The following is an 18,378-nucleotide window of genomic DNA, read 5'->3' as shown; positions in this document are numbered from 1 at the left end:
GTCCTACTAAATTCAGCAGACCATAAACAGTCGAATCCCGCTATAACGAACTCCAAGAGACCAGAGAAATCACTTCGTTACAATTGAATTTCGTTATAAAGGAATTCCCGATTTTTATATTTTAAAAATAATCTGGGGGATTAAAAAGTTAAAGCGGGATTCGACTGTATATATATACACCCCTCCTTGAATATACCCCTCCACACACACACGCGGTCATTTTCGGTCATTCCCCCCCCCCCGAATAGCTAAAATATAATACATCACCAGGGGCGTAGCCAGAAATTTCGTTCTGGGGGGGGGGGGACCGTCTTAAGAGTATCGTGGGGCCCCGGGCCCAAGTGGTTTTTCGGAGGCCCTACATGGTAAATCCTAGAAAATTTCAACCGGATCTCATTTCTGTGAGGCCCCTCTTCTCTTGAGGCTCCCGGATGGGCCCATGCGTTAAGACGGCACTGGGGGGGGGGGGAGGGGGGGAGATCAAAGTGATAAAACAATAGATTTGGCCATCTTTTTCCCTTCTTTCGGTCATTTTCTCACATTTGCGGGGTGGGGACTAGACCCCCCCCCAAGTCCCCCCCGCTATACCCTTGTGCTTCACATATGTTTCTTTCATGGCCCCAATATGAGATCTTTGGCTTTGGCGAGTCCCGGGTCAGATTTTTCACGAGCTCAATAGTGACATTATCAAGTGAAAATAATAATAATACCGTATATACTCGTGTATAAGCCGACTCGTATATAAGCCGCCCCCCCCCCCTTCTACTTCAGGACCACCAAAACCGCAATAAATTTAAAACCTGTGTATAAGCCGACCCCCAAAAAATCCGTGCAAATCAGAGAAAAAAAAATTCTTATATTTTCATGCAAAATGAATAGCTTGTGGAAATTTACAATAGAAAATGATTCAAACTTTTTAAACCATTTCTTCTGAGTCTCCAAGCTCATCGTAACCCATCAGATCATCATAAGGTGCGGCATCTTCGTTTTTATCTTCATCTGGGCTATCTCATCGCCATTGTCACTTTCAAATAGGATAGATCTCATCTTCAGTTCCGTCCATCGCATTGATGATGCAACACTTTTTGAAGAATCGGATGATAATTTCGGTGGAAACAGAATTCCACGCCTCATGTATCCATTGGCACACTAGGCCAATGTCAGGTTTCTTCAAGGCACCACTTTCTGCAATTTCTTCATCGGAATTCATCCATTCGATCCACAAGTTCCTCAAACAGTCTTTGAGAGGCTTGTTGATGTTCACATCTAAGGGCTGTACAATCAACGTTAGCCCACCTGGTATCAAAGCCAATGATGTTTTCAAATTCTTTGCCTCGGTTGACATTATCGGTTCTGTGGGATTTGAACATAGCCCATACCAATAATCCCGGTTTCCCGAACTCTGCTACAAAAATGACTACTGATTTCGGGGGTCAATATTTTTTCATCAAAAACTGACCTGAGTATAAGGCGACCCCCTACTTGAGGAACGAATTTTTCCACAAAAAAGCTCGGCTTATACACGAGTAATTGCTTCCGGCTATAACTATCTCTAGGAAGCATCAGGCCCGCAACTAAGGGGGAGCAGGCGCAGGACCGCCATTGCAACTCTTTCCGGGGGGGGGGCAAAGCACATGTACTCATTGTATGTATGTGTGTGTGTGTATATATATATATATATATCATTTTTAGTGTATTTTCAAAAGCCAGGGCCCCCTAAATGACGGGCCTGAGCAGGCGGGTCTGGTGCCCCGGGCGCTGAACCAGAAGTGGGCGCCGAATTAATCCTCTAACTGCATCTTCTACATTACAAGGGGCGCCAAAATGCAGGCTTGCCCCGGGTGACACAATATTTAGTTGCGGCACTGCTAGGAAGTATGGCTGTAGCCTTATCACAGCATTACCTTTACGGGGAGCCATGGTTTCTTTCACAGGTCTCCCCGTTGTCAAGAAAAAACACCAAGTATGTGAGAAAACTGAAAGCGAATGAAAAGAAAATTTTTTGCTCTCAAAAGCAAAAAAAAAAAAAAAGTAAAACCGAGAAATTTGTCATCCCAAAAAAAAAAAAACGGTTGACAAAAGCCGCCCAAAAAAACCGCCACAGCCAAAAATTTCCCGCCGATAACCGTTTTCAAACCAGCCCAATTTGGCGAGAAAACCGCTAATCTGGCAACTCTGCTTAGATGCTACAGCTGAGAGCATATTCCGCTCATGAGCCGTCACGGTTCTTTTGACAGCCTTTGAGCCGCGGTTCTTTTTTTCAAGAACCGTGCGCCCAGTGATGGTAACTCGTGGGAAATTTCCCATATTCGTGGGAAAAATTGGTCAACATGTGAAATTTCTTGTCGTTTGTGGGAAATTTTGAGAGTTCAGCAAACAAAAGAATTTTTATTGAAAAAAAAAACCATATAAATGCAAAGCAATGCTGTTCTAGTGTAAAGTACTTGATTACATTCTTCCATCGATAGATGGCAGCACAAATTTCGGAATGTGTGAGGAAAAATATAGTAAAAAGGGAAATTTTGCTTGACGAAGAGGTAAAGCCGGGTTTCCCTAGGAATAGGTTTGTTCCGCAGCGTGAACCGAATTAGACTATTTAGCGCCGACAGAAAGGTGTTACATAACCCCGCTACGCGTTTATGTCTTCCTATAGATGCGCATCAGGTCGGCTATATAAAGTATATGGCTTTGGCATCAGCTACTCTGTCGTCTGCATGCTCCGGTTTGAAGGGAAGGAAAAGAAAACACACAAGAGGGAAGAGAATATCGACAAAACCGCGACGCATTTGACTCCCCCAGAAACAGTCGGCCAATTACGCCCCACGTAAAGCGCTGTCGTGAGGCGTATCGCGCTCTGTAGGAAAACAGTCATGCTGCTTTTCTTATTGGTGAGTGGACGGCGTGTCGCGTTGGGCGAATCACGTTGCGCGCGGCACAGGAAACCTGCTCCTAGGAAAACCCGACTTTCGCAGCACTTCACAAAAAACACAGACAATCCTCCCTTGGCTTACTCTTCACATTGGTCCCCCGCGGGCCTGTTTTGAGGGCAGCTAATGTCGGAAATATCGATAGATACTGCCAGAAATCGTAATCGCGCTCGCTCTTTGAAAAGAGCCGCTCTTCTAGACGGTTCAAGAGCGGATCGCCCATTTGTAGTCGCAATGGCTGTGCTGTTGTTCCAACTCAATTTTTTTTGTCATCCGTAGGATTAGATTAACTGATTCTCGATGGATCACCGCATTCATTGATAGAATATTCCCCGCCAGAGAGCGAATGATATCTCCAACCCCACGAAGCGTTTTCGGTAAGCCATTTTGTTTGTTTTCGATCGCATAATAACAGCGCGAGCCATGTTTAGAGCGTGTGATGTCTATGAGAGAGTGCAATTTATTCCAATAAAACAATTATTCAATCTTTTTCTTTGGGTGAGGGGCCGTTCAAGTATTACGTAAGCAAATTTTTAACCCCCTTGTCAGCAAAACTCTGACTCCTCCCTCCCCCCCCCTTTGTCAGCAAAATTTCATCATCACCTTTGCCCCTCTGAATCCTAACGCATATTGGTGGGATCAGAAACGTATGGGGGGGGGGGGGACTCCTCTCCGGCGATCAAAAATTGGGGGCTATCTGATGTAGCCAGCCCTCCTCAAACCAAATTTTGTAAAAATGAACTAAGCGGCACATTTACAGATTGCTTAAGTGTCCAGTGGTACAATTCCACAACATTTAAGTGGCCCGTGGCATATTTTCAGATCACTTAAATGAACCGGGACACAGTTCCAGAACACTTAAGCGATCCGTGACACATTTAGAGATCCCTTGAGTGACATGTGACGTGTTTTATAGCTCTTAAGTGCCCCCCCCCTCCCCCAGTGTGGTTCTACATCACTCAAGTTACACATGGCACATTCTCAGATTATTTAAGTGAGGCGCAGTTCCAGATCACCTAAGCGGCCCAGACACATTTCCAGATCACTTGGATCCGCGAAAAACTTAAAGATCACTAAAGTGGCTCTGTAGGGAGATATCCCTCTATTGATAAGTGTCCTACAGAGCTTAATAATCGCTGGTGCCCACAGACTATCGAAAGGTTTTTCTCGTTTTTGGTGCGCCGAGTAAGATGCCATGTAAAATATTTCATAAAGGGTGGTTGATGATGTAAGCATTATCCAACCCCCCCCCCCTCCTCCCCTTGTCATCAAAAGTCAGCAAATCGGAACCCCCCCCTTTTTCCCCCGTCGATGATGACGTAATACTTGAATGGCCCCTGACGTATTGATAGAGATGCGAGGTGAGAATATTCTCCGCAGAATATTTTCTCAGGGAATGAGAATATTCTCCCCCCACCCCCCTGGATTTAAAAATTGGAGAATAATCGAGAATATTCATTTTTCTTTTAAATAATGAAATTTGTTTTACCAGTTTTGTTTATAGGAACAGATGCAGTATGGTCCGCCATGACTTTGGCGACTTTTTCCTCGTGATAAGTCGCCAAGACCGTCATAATGGGGCTCTGGGTTGCCGTAGTTTTTAACATCTTTTCAGTTTTCGCTGGGTGATACTAGATGGCGCTGGCTTCACCAAACAGGGTTTTTCTTTTGTTCACCACATTTTTTTTCAAAAATTCTAAGCAGCCGTTGTTCCATTTCCAGTGCGTCTCTCTCTCTTTGATTATTATTCCTCCCTTCTGTAGCTTACGTCATTACGGAGGATTTTGTACTCCGTAATTGTATAACTCTGAATATAAAACCATTTAATCTATATAAAAGTGTTGTTTTGTTATTTAACGTATCGGGTTAAAAAAAACTATTTGACAACATCGACAATAATTTTTTGATTGTTTTAACACTGATTTAGTTTCTGAAATCAAAAACCTAACTCTGATGCCCTATCGTACACATTTTGAATAAGCAGCTCTATTCCGTTTAGCAAATTGAGCACAGGTAATGAGTAGCTTAGACAAATAAACCATAAAATTCTATTTTTTATGTTCTAGACCAGCGGTTCTCAACTTTTTGACTCGTGGAGCCCTTTTCAGTATATAATTGGCGGAGTCCGGTTTTACTCGAGGAACACTTTTTTTGTGCATAATTTTTATAGTAGAGCCTTGTAGGCCAGGCCTCTTATTTACTTATCGATCAAATTTACTAATTCATTTTTTCTCGAGTCGCCGCGGAGCCCCTGGGAGGTGAACACGGTTGAGAACCGCTGTTTTAGACCATAGTTCCCTAACCTTTTTTGTCCCATCGCCCCTTCTTCAGAAATTTTTTTCTCCCATCCCCCAAAGTGGAATATGCCGAAGTCTGTTGCGTACGTCGTAGAACAATCAGTGCTATTGCAGAACAATCTGGAAGAATTTTAAGAAAAATGTAGAAAACACTATTATGAGAACTGCAGAACATTTCCAGTCATTCGAGGGCTCATTGCAGAACAATGCAAAACATTCTGCTTTGGGGCTCCCATCGCCCCCAGTGCAATAGAACCCATAGGATCCTATGTTATACCCCCCAAAGCAGAATGTTTAGCACTGTTCTGCGACGATCCCTCCTGACTGGAAATGTTCTGCGATAAAAATTTCCATACATGTAATAGTGCTATTTTGTACTTTTTCCTCAAATTCTTCCAAATTGTTCTTTGGCCAAATTTTGGCACATTCTGCTTTGGGGGTTATACCCGTAGCTTCTTCCGTCCCCCTGGAACATTCCATTGCCCAAGTTGGGAATCACTGTTGTAGACCATAGTTTCCCAACCTTTTTTTGTCCCATCACCCCCTTCAGAAATTTTTTTCTCCCATCACCCCCAACCCATTCTAACCCATAGGATCCTATGCTATACCCATAGCTTCTACTCCCCCCCCCCCCCCGGAACATTCCATCGCCCATGTTGGGAATCTGTTCTAGACCAGTTTCTGAACCTTTTTTGTCCCATTGCCCCCTTCTTCAGAAATTTTTTTCTCCCATCGCCCCCAACACAATCTAACCCATGGGATCCTTTGTAGCTTCTACTGTCCCCCTGGAACATTCCATTGCCCCCAAGGGAGGGGGGAGGTATTTCTTCGAAAAATGCTACAAAACTATGTCAAAAGCAATGAAACAATGCCTAGTTTGTTGTGTTTTTATTGCCGCTATAAGTTTAGATCACATTTCAAAATAACGTTGAAACTTAATCGTAACCATACATACTTTTCTGAATAATGTCTCTCACAAGCACTCGAAATGGCAAACTACAAAGCAATTTGAAGGACAGTACAATTTATTCTGCAGAACCGCTGTATACACATATTCACAAGCAGCGATTTGAAACATGATCTATAAATATAGAAAGCGATCTGCTGATAAGACCTTGTCTAAAATTCTAGCCGCTGTGGTGGTCGAGTGGTTATAGTGACAGACTCGTGATGTGAGGATCCGGGTTCGGACCCCACAGTGGTGGTCGGCTGAAGTTGGTTTTCTGTGGTTCCTAACTTCAAGGCGCGAATGCGAGCCGATCTCCCCGTTAAAAAGTCTCGCCACAGAGAGCAACAGGCATACAACGTTACAAATATTCAGTCGTTACACTTCACTCACAATTTGAAGTATAGATGGCAGCACTGAAATATCATACACAACACTAGCTATACACTCAGACTGTTAGGTGCACTCTCTTTGTTCCAGACTCTGCCACGAAGCTGGGCTGGAAGAGATCTCAGTAACGGGATAAGTCCGGTGGCAGAGACCCTGGCATTCATTCGTTCATGTCTGAAATTCTACAAATTGCTCCATTTTAGTGATGCCAAAAGAAACCTAGAATAATCTCGACAATTTTCGTGACATCTTTGCATTTTTTTCTTTGGCATCAGGGCATTGATACTTATAGCCTTCGCCAAACGTACCAAGTCTGTTGTTAATTTGGCAAGATCTGCAGAGATATGTGATATTGGTCATTTACAGGTGAAGGGTGACATTTTAAAATATAAATAATGACTACATAATTTTCGTAACAATACATATGTGATAACAAAGGAAGGGTTTTTATTTGCGTCACCTGCCTGCAAGTTGAAAGTATAAAGAATATGACTTGGTATATGTGCTAAGGGGGGGGGGGGGATGAGAGAACAATATACTTAAGCAAGGTATTTCTTACATGTCAGTCATTTCCTAACATTTGGGGGAGGGGGTCGACCCCCTTGGTGAACCTCTTTCCCATAGCTTCAGCCTTGTGCAGAAAGTTATATTGATTTTCAACCCCTCAACGATCAGGGACGAGGTATCTTGGCCCAACGCGTATAGAAGAAATAATTTCCACCTCTCCCTGTCTTCTTTGCCTGTTATCATCACGAAGCTTTATTGTAACTGAGAAAAGGTTTTTTTTTTAATCTTTCCATACACATATGCGGAGGGGTGAAGGGACGAGGATTTGATTCAGGGTTGTAAAAAAAAACCGGGATTTTTTGGGCGAAATGGGGAAAATTGAATTTCCTTTTTCCACAGCTTTAACGTATCTAACGTATGTATGTTCATCCTATATTATGTCTAAATATACATTTTTGGCATGTTAAACTATGTGTTTGATGAATAAAACTGAACATACAATAAGGGAATAATTGTTCACATGCAAACAACACCCACTTCTGCGTAATTGCGTCTGAACCTTGAGTTGTATGCAGAACTGCAGCAAAATGATAGTTTGTGACAAAATAAATGAATAATGAAAATTCTGAGAAATAAGGATGGTGCCTGAATTTTTTTTTTTCTCTCTCCAAATTTTTCAAACCCTGCAGAAAATGTATCCAAAAATGTCCTGATTCGTCGAAAATAAAACCTTTAGCTATGTAACCAGAACCATGAAATTTTTTCTTTTATTTAATCGAATCCAAACTTTCGGGGTCACATGCTTCTCTTTTTCTTGAATTCCTCACTGTTGATGAATATCCCTGCTTCATTAAATTAAGTTCCGAAATATTTTTAAAAGGGCAGTAGTAATTGAAAAAAATTATCTGGTTGAGAGGAGGAGATAGCAGTCATACTGTGAGGATTCATTACTCTGGAGGTGTTTCTCCACTTGTCGAAATTAGTCATTTTTGGGAACTTAAAACTACAGAATAACTTGAATTATCATTAAATACAAATGTGTCAATAACATTATTGTAATATTAATACCACTTTATACAAGATAACCAGTCATGTATAGCGACAGACCTACAGAATGCCTTCATCTGGCTCATGATTTTAACAGGCCAATTTTTTCGGGGTCGGGTCTTATATTACGATCATCTTGGCAAATCAAGCTAAGGCTTATTTTCTGGTTTTCTGGTTTCGGAGAAAAAATACACTTTTTTGTTCTAATAAGCAATAATTTTTTTGGATAAGTTTATCATATATAATACATACATTACGTATCTAAGTTCATGGTTACATTTTCTGTTTGTGGTTTCTTGTACAATTTAATATGTGAATCTCGCACCTAAATACTTATATAAAAAAAAGAATTATATATCATATACATAGGCGGAGATAGACTTGGAAGTTTGGAGGGGGGGGGGCACAATGATTAAGTCAATTTATATATACACTAGATCAATCGACTTCACCTACCCTCCTCCCCCCCACGCCCCTCCGTACCTCCGCCCATGACAATATATATATATATATAAGTGTGTGTGTGTGATTCCAAGAAATTTATAAAATTTTTTTGCTTTTTAAAAAAATCCTTAAAATATGTATATTTTTGTGTATTTTTAAAACACGGCACTATGCAGGAATTTTTGGAATACATAAACTAACCTTAAAATAAAATTTTAACCTGGAAGCGCACACAACACATTTTCTTCGAAAAAAATTTTCCTCAAAAAACCCGGGTTTTTTAGGCTAAAGAACTTGTCTCGGGAGTGGGGGAAAATGGTTTACATGAGGAGTAAATTTTTGACAACCCTGATTTGGTTGACCTTGCTTGAAAGAGAAATCTATTGCACTGTATCCACCCCCCCCCCACTTTTATTTCTGATTGCGGATACCTCAAATATAGATCGACCAGATTTGTTTCTAAATAATCCTGTACTTGAAGGGGGCATGATGATTTTAAACTATGTGTTAATTTTTTTTTCAATGTATATGTATATGTTTCTGCCAAAGCCCAAAACTGTTCAGTTCACGAAATGGCAAATCAGTTGAGTTGGCCAATGTCCAAAATTTGGCCAGGCTTTGGACAGCCAGTTCATGAGATAGCTAGAGATTCCTAGCCAAAGAAGAGGTCTGAATCGGGATCATCGTCGGTTTGGCGTATTTTTTTGCGATAATCATGGCTGTTTATAATTGAAACGTTTATTTCAGAAACCCCATAAGTGCGGAATTTCTAATTTTGAGATAATCAAGGAAAGAATATCTAACTTTAGTAAAAGCAGGTATTTTTTTTTACAAAAAAAAATTCCTGAATGCGAAGGATGGTTCTATACATGAAATGGAAACGTGATATATTTATAGTTCAGGGAAGGTAAAGAAATTCCTGTTTCTGCAATAAAATAAATTTGCATCACTTTTTTTTTTTTACCATTTTTGTGATATTAATGTGTTCGGTGAGCGGTAAATATCAAGAAAGATGAGTTTTTAACATAATGGAATTTTATTTTGGTGAATTACAGATTTTTTGCAGAAATAAAATAATCATATGTAATATTCTTTATTCTTCATAGTTGGAATCTTATTTCAACTTCTCAGATGTCGGCCAACTCAAAATCATGTGGTAGAATTGAGCAGTCTGTGGTAGAGATGCGAGGTGAGAATATTCAACGAGATGAATATTCTGAAAATATTCTCCTGGATGTAAAAATTGGAGAAAAATAGAGAATATTCATTTTTCTTTTAAATAATGAAACTTGTTTTACTAGTTTTGTTTATATATTATGAAATATAAATCAATTTTTTCATCGCCTGAAACATTTACAACAAAACAATTTTTGGTTCAATCACTCCTTAATTACAGCTTTTAGTTCGAGGTCTCCTGGTCATGATGATGAGAGGTTTTAAAGAAGTTTAGTTTAGTTTAGAGGTTTTAAAAGAGGTTTTTGAAGATTTCAGAAACCTTAAAAAGTTATTTAAAATTAGATACATTTTCAGAAATTAGTTCAAAACATAAAACTCAGCGTTGATTGACAAAGGAAGCTATTCTTATATAATCACTTTCATTATAATAAGATACAGAACTGTTGTTTTCTTCAATGCACACACACTTAAATTCTGTATCACTCGTATTTCTTTAAAAGTTGTGCAATTCAAATATTGTGGGCTACAAACTTCAGTGTTCCCTGTCTTCTTGACGGGAAGAGAGATAGGGGACAGAGAATATGCTCTGGAAGAGGACTGCTATTATAAATTACCAGAGAATATTCTTATCATAAAATAATAAGAATTATTCTCAAGTTATTTATAAAGATTATTTATCACAATGCATATGTTGTTACACATATTCTTGGGAATAATCTCTGGAAGGACTACTATTATAAATAACTAAAGAATATCCTCATCTAAAGAATATTTGAGAATATTCTCTGGAAGGACTATTACAAATAACTTTAATAATTATCATTTTCGATAAGAATATTCTCCAGTAATTTTTAAAAGTACTCCTTCCAGAGAATATTTTCAAGGATATTATACTGTATATATATATTTATATTATTAACCGGGAAATATTCTCATCAAGAATATATTCTCACATTATTTATAAATAGTAGTCCTTCCAGAGGATATTCTCCTAAAGATTATTCTCCTCGATGAGAATGTTCTCCTAAGAGGTCATTCAAGTATTATGTCAGCATCGGGGTGGGGGTGGGGGGGGTTTCGGATTTGCTGACTTTTGATGACAAGGGGGAGGGGGTTTGAAGGTTGCTTACGTCATCACCAACCCCTTTTTGAAGATATGAAATACACTGGTGTAAGAAATTAAGATAATTTGCAAACTTGGTCGATTATCTCTAGAACTACTGTACTGACTTTAATGAATTTGATATGTACATACATTGATACAATACAAAACAAATAACCATTCAATAATTGTAATACACATGCATGATCGTATGTAACACTCGTTGAAGTTGGAAGGTATGAAACAGCGGTTGCAGAATAAACAAAAAAAATTGGTTAATAGGGGATATGTTCCCCTCTTACAGATATACAGGTCTCACAGCGTGATTTCATACTTGAAATAAGGCAGTTTATCATTTCCTGTGGCAATTGGTCCCACTCGTTCAGCAATGCTGTTTTCATTCCCCATTGCATTTGCCCTCCCCAGAGCATCCCAGACATGCTCTATAGGGTTAAGGTCTGGAGATCTGGCTGGCCAATCCCTCCGGCGAATATCCTTTATCTCTAGAAAATTGTCCAGCAGAAGAGCTCTATGTGGCCTCGCGTTATCGTCCATTAAAATGAACTCAGGGCCAACTGCACCCCTGAAAAGGCGAACATAGGGCTCCAAGACCTCATCCCTATACCTCACACCAGTCACAGTGTCTCTTTCAAAGACATGGAGAGGTGTGCGGCCATCAAACATGATGCCTGCCTAGACCATTAAACCTCCTCCGCCATAATGGTCGATTTCGCGGACATTGCAGGGTAGGTAGCGAGTCCCTGGTTTTCTCCATATGGACGTACGACGAGAATCGGTGCTTAGGCTGAACCGGGACTCATCAGTGAAGAGAACGGTCGCCCATTGATCCATACTCCAATCTCTATGCTCTCTGCACCATGATAAACGGATTCTCCTGTCCGTAGAAGTGAGCGGGACGCAAACAGCAGGTCTTCTTGCAAACAACCCTCTCTCATGAAGTCTTTTGGAAACAGTCATCCTTGATACATGGGTTCCTGTGGCTGCATACAAGTCATGAGAGAGCTGAGAAGCTGTAGCACTCCTGTTACGCCTCGCTATAATCGACAAATGGTGATCTTCTCTGGCCGTCGCTGCTCTTGGACGACCTTGCCCAGGCTTTCTCTCGATGGATCCTGGAACTGTTTCCATAAGTTACACACGACGCTGGGCGTTAAATTGAACTCTCTACAAATCTGGACTTGAGATTGGCCTGCTTCTAGCCTCCCCACAATTCGCCACTTCATTCCATCATCTAAACGTTGTTGGTTACTCATTTTTACTGTTACAATTTGAAATTAACCAATTACAGCAAAATAGCACCAAGAAATTCGCCGAGGTGTGCTAGCGAACGAAATGCGTCTTAACTTACGCACGCTTATAAAGCCTATTTCTCTACTGGCTCTACACACACGTGCACCCTTGATACGTGACGCATCTATCAATTAACTACAAAATACCAGTATTAACTCAATTTCAAATTTTTTGTCGGTTATGTGATTTCTGAAGTAAGTGCGTCAATTATGCTTATCAATGTCAATCCTAATCAAAGAAATTGGAGTATTGATATCTTAAGACATTGATTATTATAGATATTTCCAGCTATATACAGGGTGTCCCATCAAGACCGCCCAAACTTTGCTCTGCCAGATTCCTCACTTGGAATACATAAATGTCCAAAGAACTGTTCCTGTACGACCCATAGTTTCTGGTGCAAGGAAAAAAAAAACTTTATTGGAAATATGAACATCGGTATTTGCATATGTTTACATAGGAAGATGTTCAAAATATCCACATATAGTGCATATCGAGGCATGCATGCACTTGCTGTGGAATGATGCCAAGCTGTTGTTTGGTATAGCACTGTCTGGATATGACATCATACTTTACTTCCGCCTTTTTCTCAAACTATGGGTCATGCAGGTACAGTTCTTTGGGCATTTTTTATGTATTCCAAGCAAGGAATCTGGCTCTGCAGAGTTTGGATGGTCTCTGACACTCTATATATCTTCCCTATAATGTCTGAAATTCCACAAAATTTTGAATATTGGCTGGGTCAACTAGCCAGTTTCCGGCTTTGGGAGTAAGATATATGAAGCTTCACATTTTTAAGTTAACCGATATGTTTTAGTACTCAAATATAGGCTGAAATAAAGTACTAGAGCCACATGCTTTATATTAGCGACTGTAGAATGGTTTCAGATTGCACATCTTCGAAACATTTTTTTGCTTTACCATGTCTGGTAAATTGTAACTTTTAATGTATCGTACATAATATTTCTGCTGTTATCATCAGTTATATTGATATTAGTATTTTTCCTAACAGGTTCCCATCGTGCCGCATCAGAGCAATCACTTTGAGAAGCATAGAATGGAAGGAAGCCAACCAATCTTGTGAATGTGTAAACAATATACGACTTATTTTAGGTCTGTACATTCTCTAAGTAATTCAATGCGGTTTAGGACAATGCTTTTTTGAAGCGATACGTAAATGTGAGGGTTCCATTGGAAATTATTATAATACTGTAAGACGCATAGGCTTAGCGTGGATAAATAGTTACCTAAGCAGCATCAACAACACTGGTATCTCTTTGAAGAAAATTGTCGAGAATACATTAGACATACAATTCTCGAAAGTGATCATGTCTCCTCAAAGTTCACTGTCGAACTCACAGAAAAAAACCGGAGTGAAACCATTTGAATGCGATACATGTGGGAAAAGTTTTACAAGGCGTATTTCTTTGGTTGTTCACAATCGGATTCACTCTGGAGAAGAGCCATATGAGTGCGGTGTTTGTAGCAAAAGGTTTAAAATGTTTCCTTGCTTACAAAGGCATGTACGAATCCACACTGGGGAAAAACCATACACGTGTGATATTTGTGGTAGAAGGTTTTCACAAAGCAACAACTTCAAGAGTCACTTGAGAATGCATACTGGAGAAAAACCATACCAGTGTGACTTTTGCAGTAAACGTTTTCCACATAAGTCTAATTTAAAGAGTCACATCAGGACTCACACCGGAGAGAGACCGTATGAGTGTGATATTTGCGGTGGAAAGTTTACACATTTCGCCTCATTAAACAATCATCACAAAAGTACCCATGATGGAGAAAAATCATATAAGTATGATGCTAGTGCAAATATTTCCGAAATCTCAACACTAATCAAACGTGAGAGTGTCCACAGCGGAGAAATGCCATTCGAATGTCATGTTTGTGGTACAAAGTTTCTTCGAAAGCAAGATTTGAAGAGTCACATGACAGTCCACAAAGCAGAGATAACATTCGAGTGTGATGTCTGTGGCAGAAATTTGCTACGAAAGCAAGATCTCAAGCGGCACATGAGAACTCACACCGGAGAAAAACCATACGAGTGCGACGTTTGCAACAAAAAGTTCACAAAGAGCTCAGACTTGAGTAGGCACAAAATAGTCCACACTGGAGAAAAACCACACAAATGTGATATTTGCGGTAAAAGGGTTACACGAATGTCCGGTTTGATTAATCACAAACGTATCCACACCGGGGAAACGCTGTATCAATGCAATGTTTGCGATAAGAAGTTTGCTCAATCTAAATCATTCAATGATCATTACAGAAGTGTCCATAGTGGAGAAAAACCATTTGAGAGTGATATTTGTGTGTGATAAAAAGTTCCTGCGGAATCAATATTTAAAGAGTCGCATTGGAGTGCACACAAAAGAGAAACCGTCCGAACACGATGGGTATGAGAGAAAGTACTGTGAAAACTCAGACTTGAGAGAGCACAAACTTTACCGCGCTGCAGGAAATCCACAAAAGGATTTAGAAATTCTGAGCTAATATTTACTTGCCACGGCTAATTATTTTGAAGTGTAGGATAGTTTTGAAACTATATTAAAATTTTATTCAAAGGGACAAAAAAAAAATATAGCTGGCGTTGTCTCTCCCTATTGATATTGTGCCAAATCGCAAATGTGGTTAGCCAAATAAAACGCAAACAATAAATTGTTGTACATTCGCCCAAAACAATTTTTTTACTCGGATCAGGGTGTAATCAAATATTTCGCTGATCCTGGAATATCAAAATATAATCAGTGAAGAACTTCATAAACCCCTTCCAATTGTAGGTGATGTAGTATACTGATGTTATTGAACGCCCTTGAAGTGACAAAAATTGGTGAGGAGTTTAAAAATAAATTTAATAGAGAAGCAGAATATATATATGGAGCAAAATATTGTTTTATAGTGGCTTCAAAATATCTTCAAAAAATATCATTGCAGATGGACGGGCCTAGGTATTTTGTGGTCCTCTCTGGAACAGGTTTTTCCCAATCCCCTAGTGTCTATTGGCACCCAAGAATAACTATCAAACCACTGTACTATTGTTTATGGAATAAAAACGCCATCTTATTCGGAAAATTGTGCATGAAAAAATTGCAAGTATGCTTGCTTCCCGGAATCTAAAGATTGTGGACCACTGCTGTACAATATTGGAATGTAGGGAGCCGTAGAGCAAGAGTTGTCATGGCTTCAGAACATATTATCTGCCCTAGAACTACAATTAGGTTCTCTTCCAACCGAGGCGAGCGTTCATCTTTCTTTTTCTTGTATAATTCTCAAGAAGTGGTTAAAGCAGTGCCTTCTTTGCTTGATACCTCAAGTGAAGAGGAGGGGGGTTGGCCCTCACAAAAATATCTAGTTGAAATTTCCGATAGTGAGTGTGTATATTTGCCAGTGAGGGCCTCAGAAAAACCACTTAGCCCAGGTACCAATGATACTCTTAAGATGGCCCTGGGTTAAAGCAGGGATTGTCAACACATTGCCTGCTGAACTTTTAACAGCACATGATTAGTGTAGTGTCCCACAGGCTTTATTAAAAGTTCAGATATAGGGTACTGTGTGCAAGGTTGAAGGTGTCTGGGTCGAAGGAAGAATTTAGCAAAAATTTAGCTTTAGTCCAACACCTAGGAAATTAGATGCACCTGCATCCCCACTCTTGGCTTGAGTAAAGGGGGTGCCTATCGGAAGTTACAGGATTTTTACCTTGTGAAGGTTAGTAGGTCTGAACTGTGAATTGGCCAAGGGAGCCGTGGGTGACAAAGGTTCGAGAACCACTGAGCTATTCAATAAGTCTTGAGGTTGAGAAACATATCTTCATGTTTTGACATTGCTGGAAATATGAAAATAAAATGGTGTAGGCTGTGTTAGTGACCCGGCCACAAGTTTTGATGTGAATATGTTCTTTGTGCCTTGCATCACATGGTAGGTAATGCCATAATTAAATTGGTATCATCAGATTTGTCGTTAAAAATTGTTAACATGATACCAACGTCATCTATATGCAATGCAAACCTTTCGAGATAACTTTTCTAGTTGCAAACTTTGGGAGAATTATGAAAACCGGGGTAATATTGGATTTGCCTTGAAATGCCTGTCAAGTGCACCATTGGTTTTTATTTGCATTTCAAGCTTCTCGAGATATAAAGCGTAAAACAATTTAGTTATGAAAGTGCATGACTTATAGTCAATAGATCTCCCTCCTTCAGCATGTCCCAAAAGAAATCCTGTAGATTATGACACCTATCAGAATGACCAAAGTCCCTTGGAAAGAAAGGCTATCATTTTTGTTAATGCTGGTATTGGAAGTTTGGCAAAAATATGTTACAGTATAAAACAGTTAATGGCAGGATGATAAAAGTAGATTGTTATAATTTTTCTTACAATAGTCATAAAATTGATCAACAAAACGTAATATATATATGAATTATTAAAAAATGTTTTGTACACAAAAACCAGAGGAGCATAATTGGTTTTATCTTAATGAGATCTACCTGTAGAAACAAAACACATATTCTGCAGGGCTTTCACTCGTTACTTTTCGGTAAAATGTCTTACTTTTTTACCAAATCCTCTATGAACAAAATTTGTGTAATTGAGCAAGGAATCATCGATATATTGCAAATGGTGTAGATTGCATTTAATGATTCTGTCAAAGCATAAATTGTATTGTTTTTAAGGTTATTTTAGGGGTGTATTTGGACCAATTTAGTTTATTAATTTTCCATTTGCTTTTTTTAAGGGTCATCAAAAACTTCTGTCCGGATGGTAGAAAAATGTTGTATTTATTACTTCACATGGTCTTGGACAGTAAATAACATCCCCTCATTCAAAATTGAAGTCCACATTTTGTGTATAGGTGAAACATTAGTTTTCATTACAAAGCAGTTGGATATGTAGGCCTATTCTAGGTTTGGTGATTATGATGCTACCCAATAGCATTCAATTGTCTTCTGTATTTTTAGGGCATGCAAAGAGGCATAAAAAATATTTACAAAGTTGAGCAAAGAGTTAGAAATAAAAGTAAAAGTGATGCATTTGTTAAAAGCAATTACACTGGTATTGAACACCAAAATGTGAAAAAAAAAATCCCTTTAAAAAAGGATGGACAGCACAGTAAAACCATCTATCTCACCTTGACTTATTTATAGTAGATCTTGTAATTTTGCACTATGCTTTGGAGGATACTGGAATTGTGCTATGAAAAAAAATTATCCTTTTTTTTTGAAGTTTTGAGCGCCATCTAATAGCAATAAGTGCAACTGCAAAAGTGAATTTATTTTCATTTCTTCCGAAAGTAATAGATGGCGCTTACACATGCAAAAAAAGTAGATGGATTTTGTTCTTGCGCCAAAGCGTATTATATGTAAGCTGGCCATATTTCCTTGAGAGAAATACGAACATCACCAAGAATGACGCCAAAGGTGAACAAAGTTCCCAAATATTGCTGAAATTACGGCAAAACGTTATGAAGCATTACTGCAAATTGCAGTGGATTAAAATGAATTGCAAAAAACAACGAAAAAAAAAAAATTGAAAAACAACGTTCACCAAGACAAATGTGGGAGATTAATGTTATTTATAGTTGTAATTATAATATAATTTATGGGTTGAAAAATAATTTCAATATTTGACTTTAGTAAAGAATAAAAATCCAAGTAGGCGTCACGTAAAAAACGGACTGTCCCGGGAAGTAAATACGGGACGTATGGTCACCGTAATTATACGCATAATTAATAAGCCTTGTCTTGCGCTCTATACGAGAAAGTCTTGGCCAAAAATGGGAGCTGCATTGGTCAGACTTGAACACTCACCACCATTTCGCAAAATTACAGCTGCTGGTCTTTTCTGACTTGAACATAGATACATAATTTATTAGTTAATTACATAGGCAGAGATATATGGACTTGGAAGTCTGGGGGCTTGATGATGATGATGTCAATTCATATATACGTTAGATCAGCCGACTCAATCTTTGACGCTGGGAAACTAACTTCATTAACGTTTAATTACGATTCCATATGACGCAACTCGTTAGAATTCTACGGGGCGGATTCTGTCTTGGGGTTTAACGGGTGAATAAGATCAAGTGAGTCACAAGTTTAAGAAAAATATGTGGTCAACAAGATCAATCTTATTTAAATTGTCTAAATTCAATTTTAAGTAATTAAAATTAAGTTGAGGTGAATCTAGTCATGTCAAACCTAGAAGTTTCACTTCTATCGC

The 18,378-nt window shown here is 39.0% G+C and overlaps 1 long non-coding RNA gene across 1 annotated transcript; it reads left to right on the top strand.

The window, feature by feature from the left end:
* Positions 1–3,129: 3,129 nt before the first annotated feature.
* Positions 3,130–17,171, top strand: LOC149068372 (uncharacterized). The gene is made up of 3 exons (XR_016195196.1): positions 3,130–3,304; positions 9,665–9,747; positions 13,160–17,171. It is a non-coding gene; the product is annotated as an uncharacterized LOC149068372 (long non-coding RNA).
* The last annotated feature ends 1,207 nt before the right edge of the window (positions 17,172–18,378 follow it).

Source organism: Pholcus phalangioides, unplaced genomic scaffold (assembly GCF_987345545.1).
Source record: "Pholcus phalangioides strain wild (caught in Gottingen) unplaced genomic scaffold, Ppha-v1.0 ptg000027l_1, whole genome shotgun sequence".
In the NCBI taxonomy this organism is placed as follows: Eukaryota; Metazoa; Arthropoda; class Arachnida; order Araneae; family Pholcidae; genus Pholcus; species Pholcus phalangioides.
Note: the sequence above shows the minus strand (reverse complement) of the source record. Positions and strands in the feature narration are given on the sequence as shown.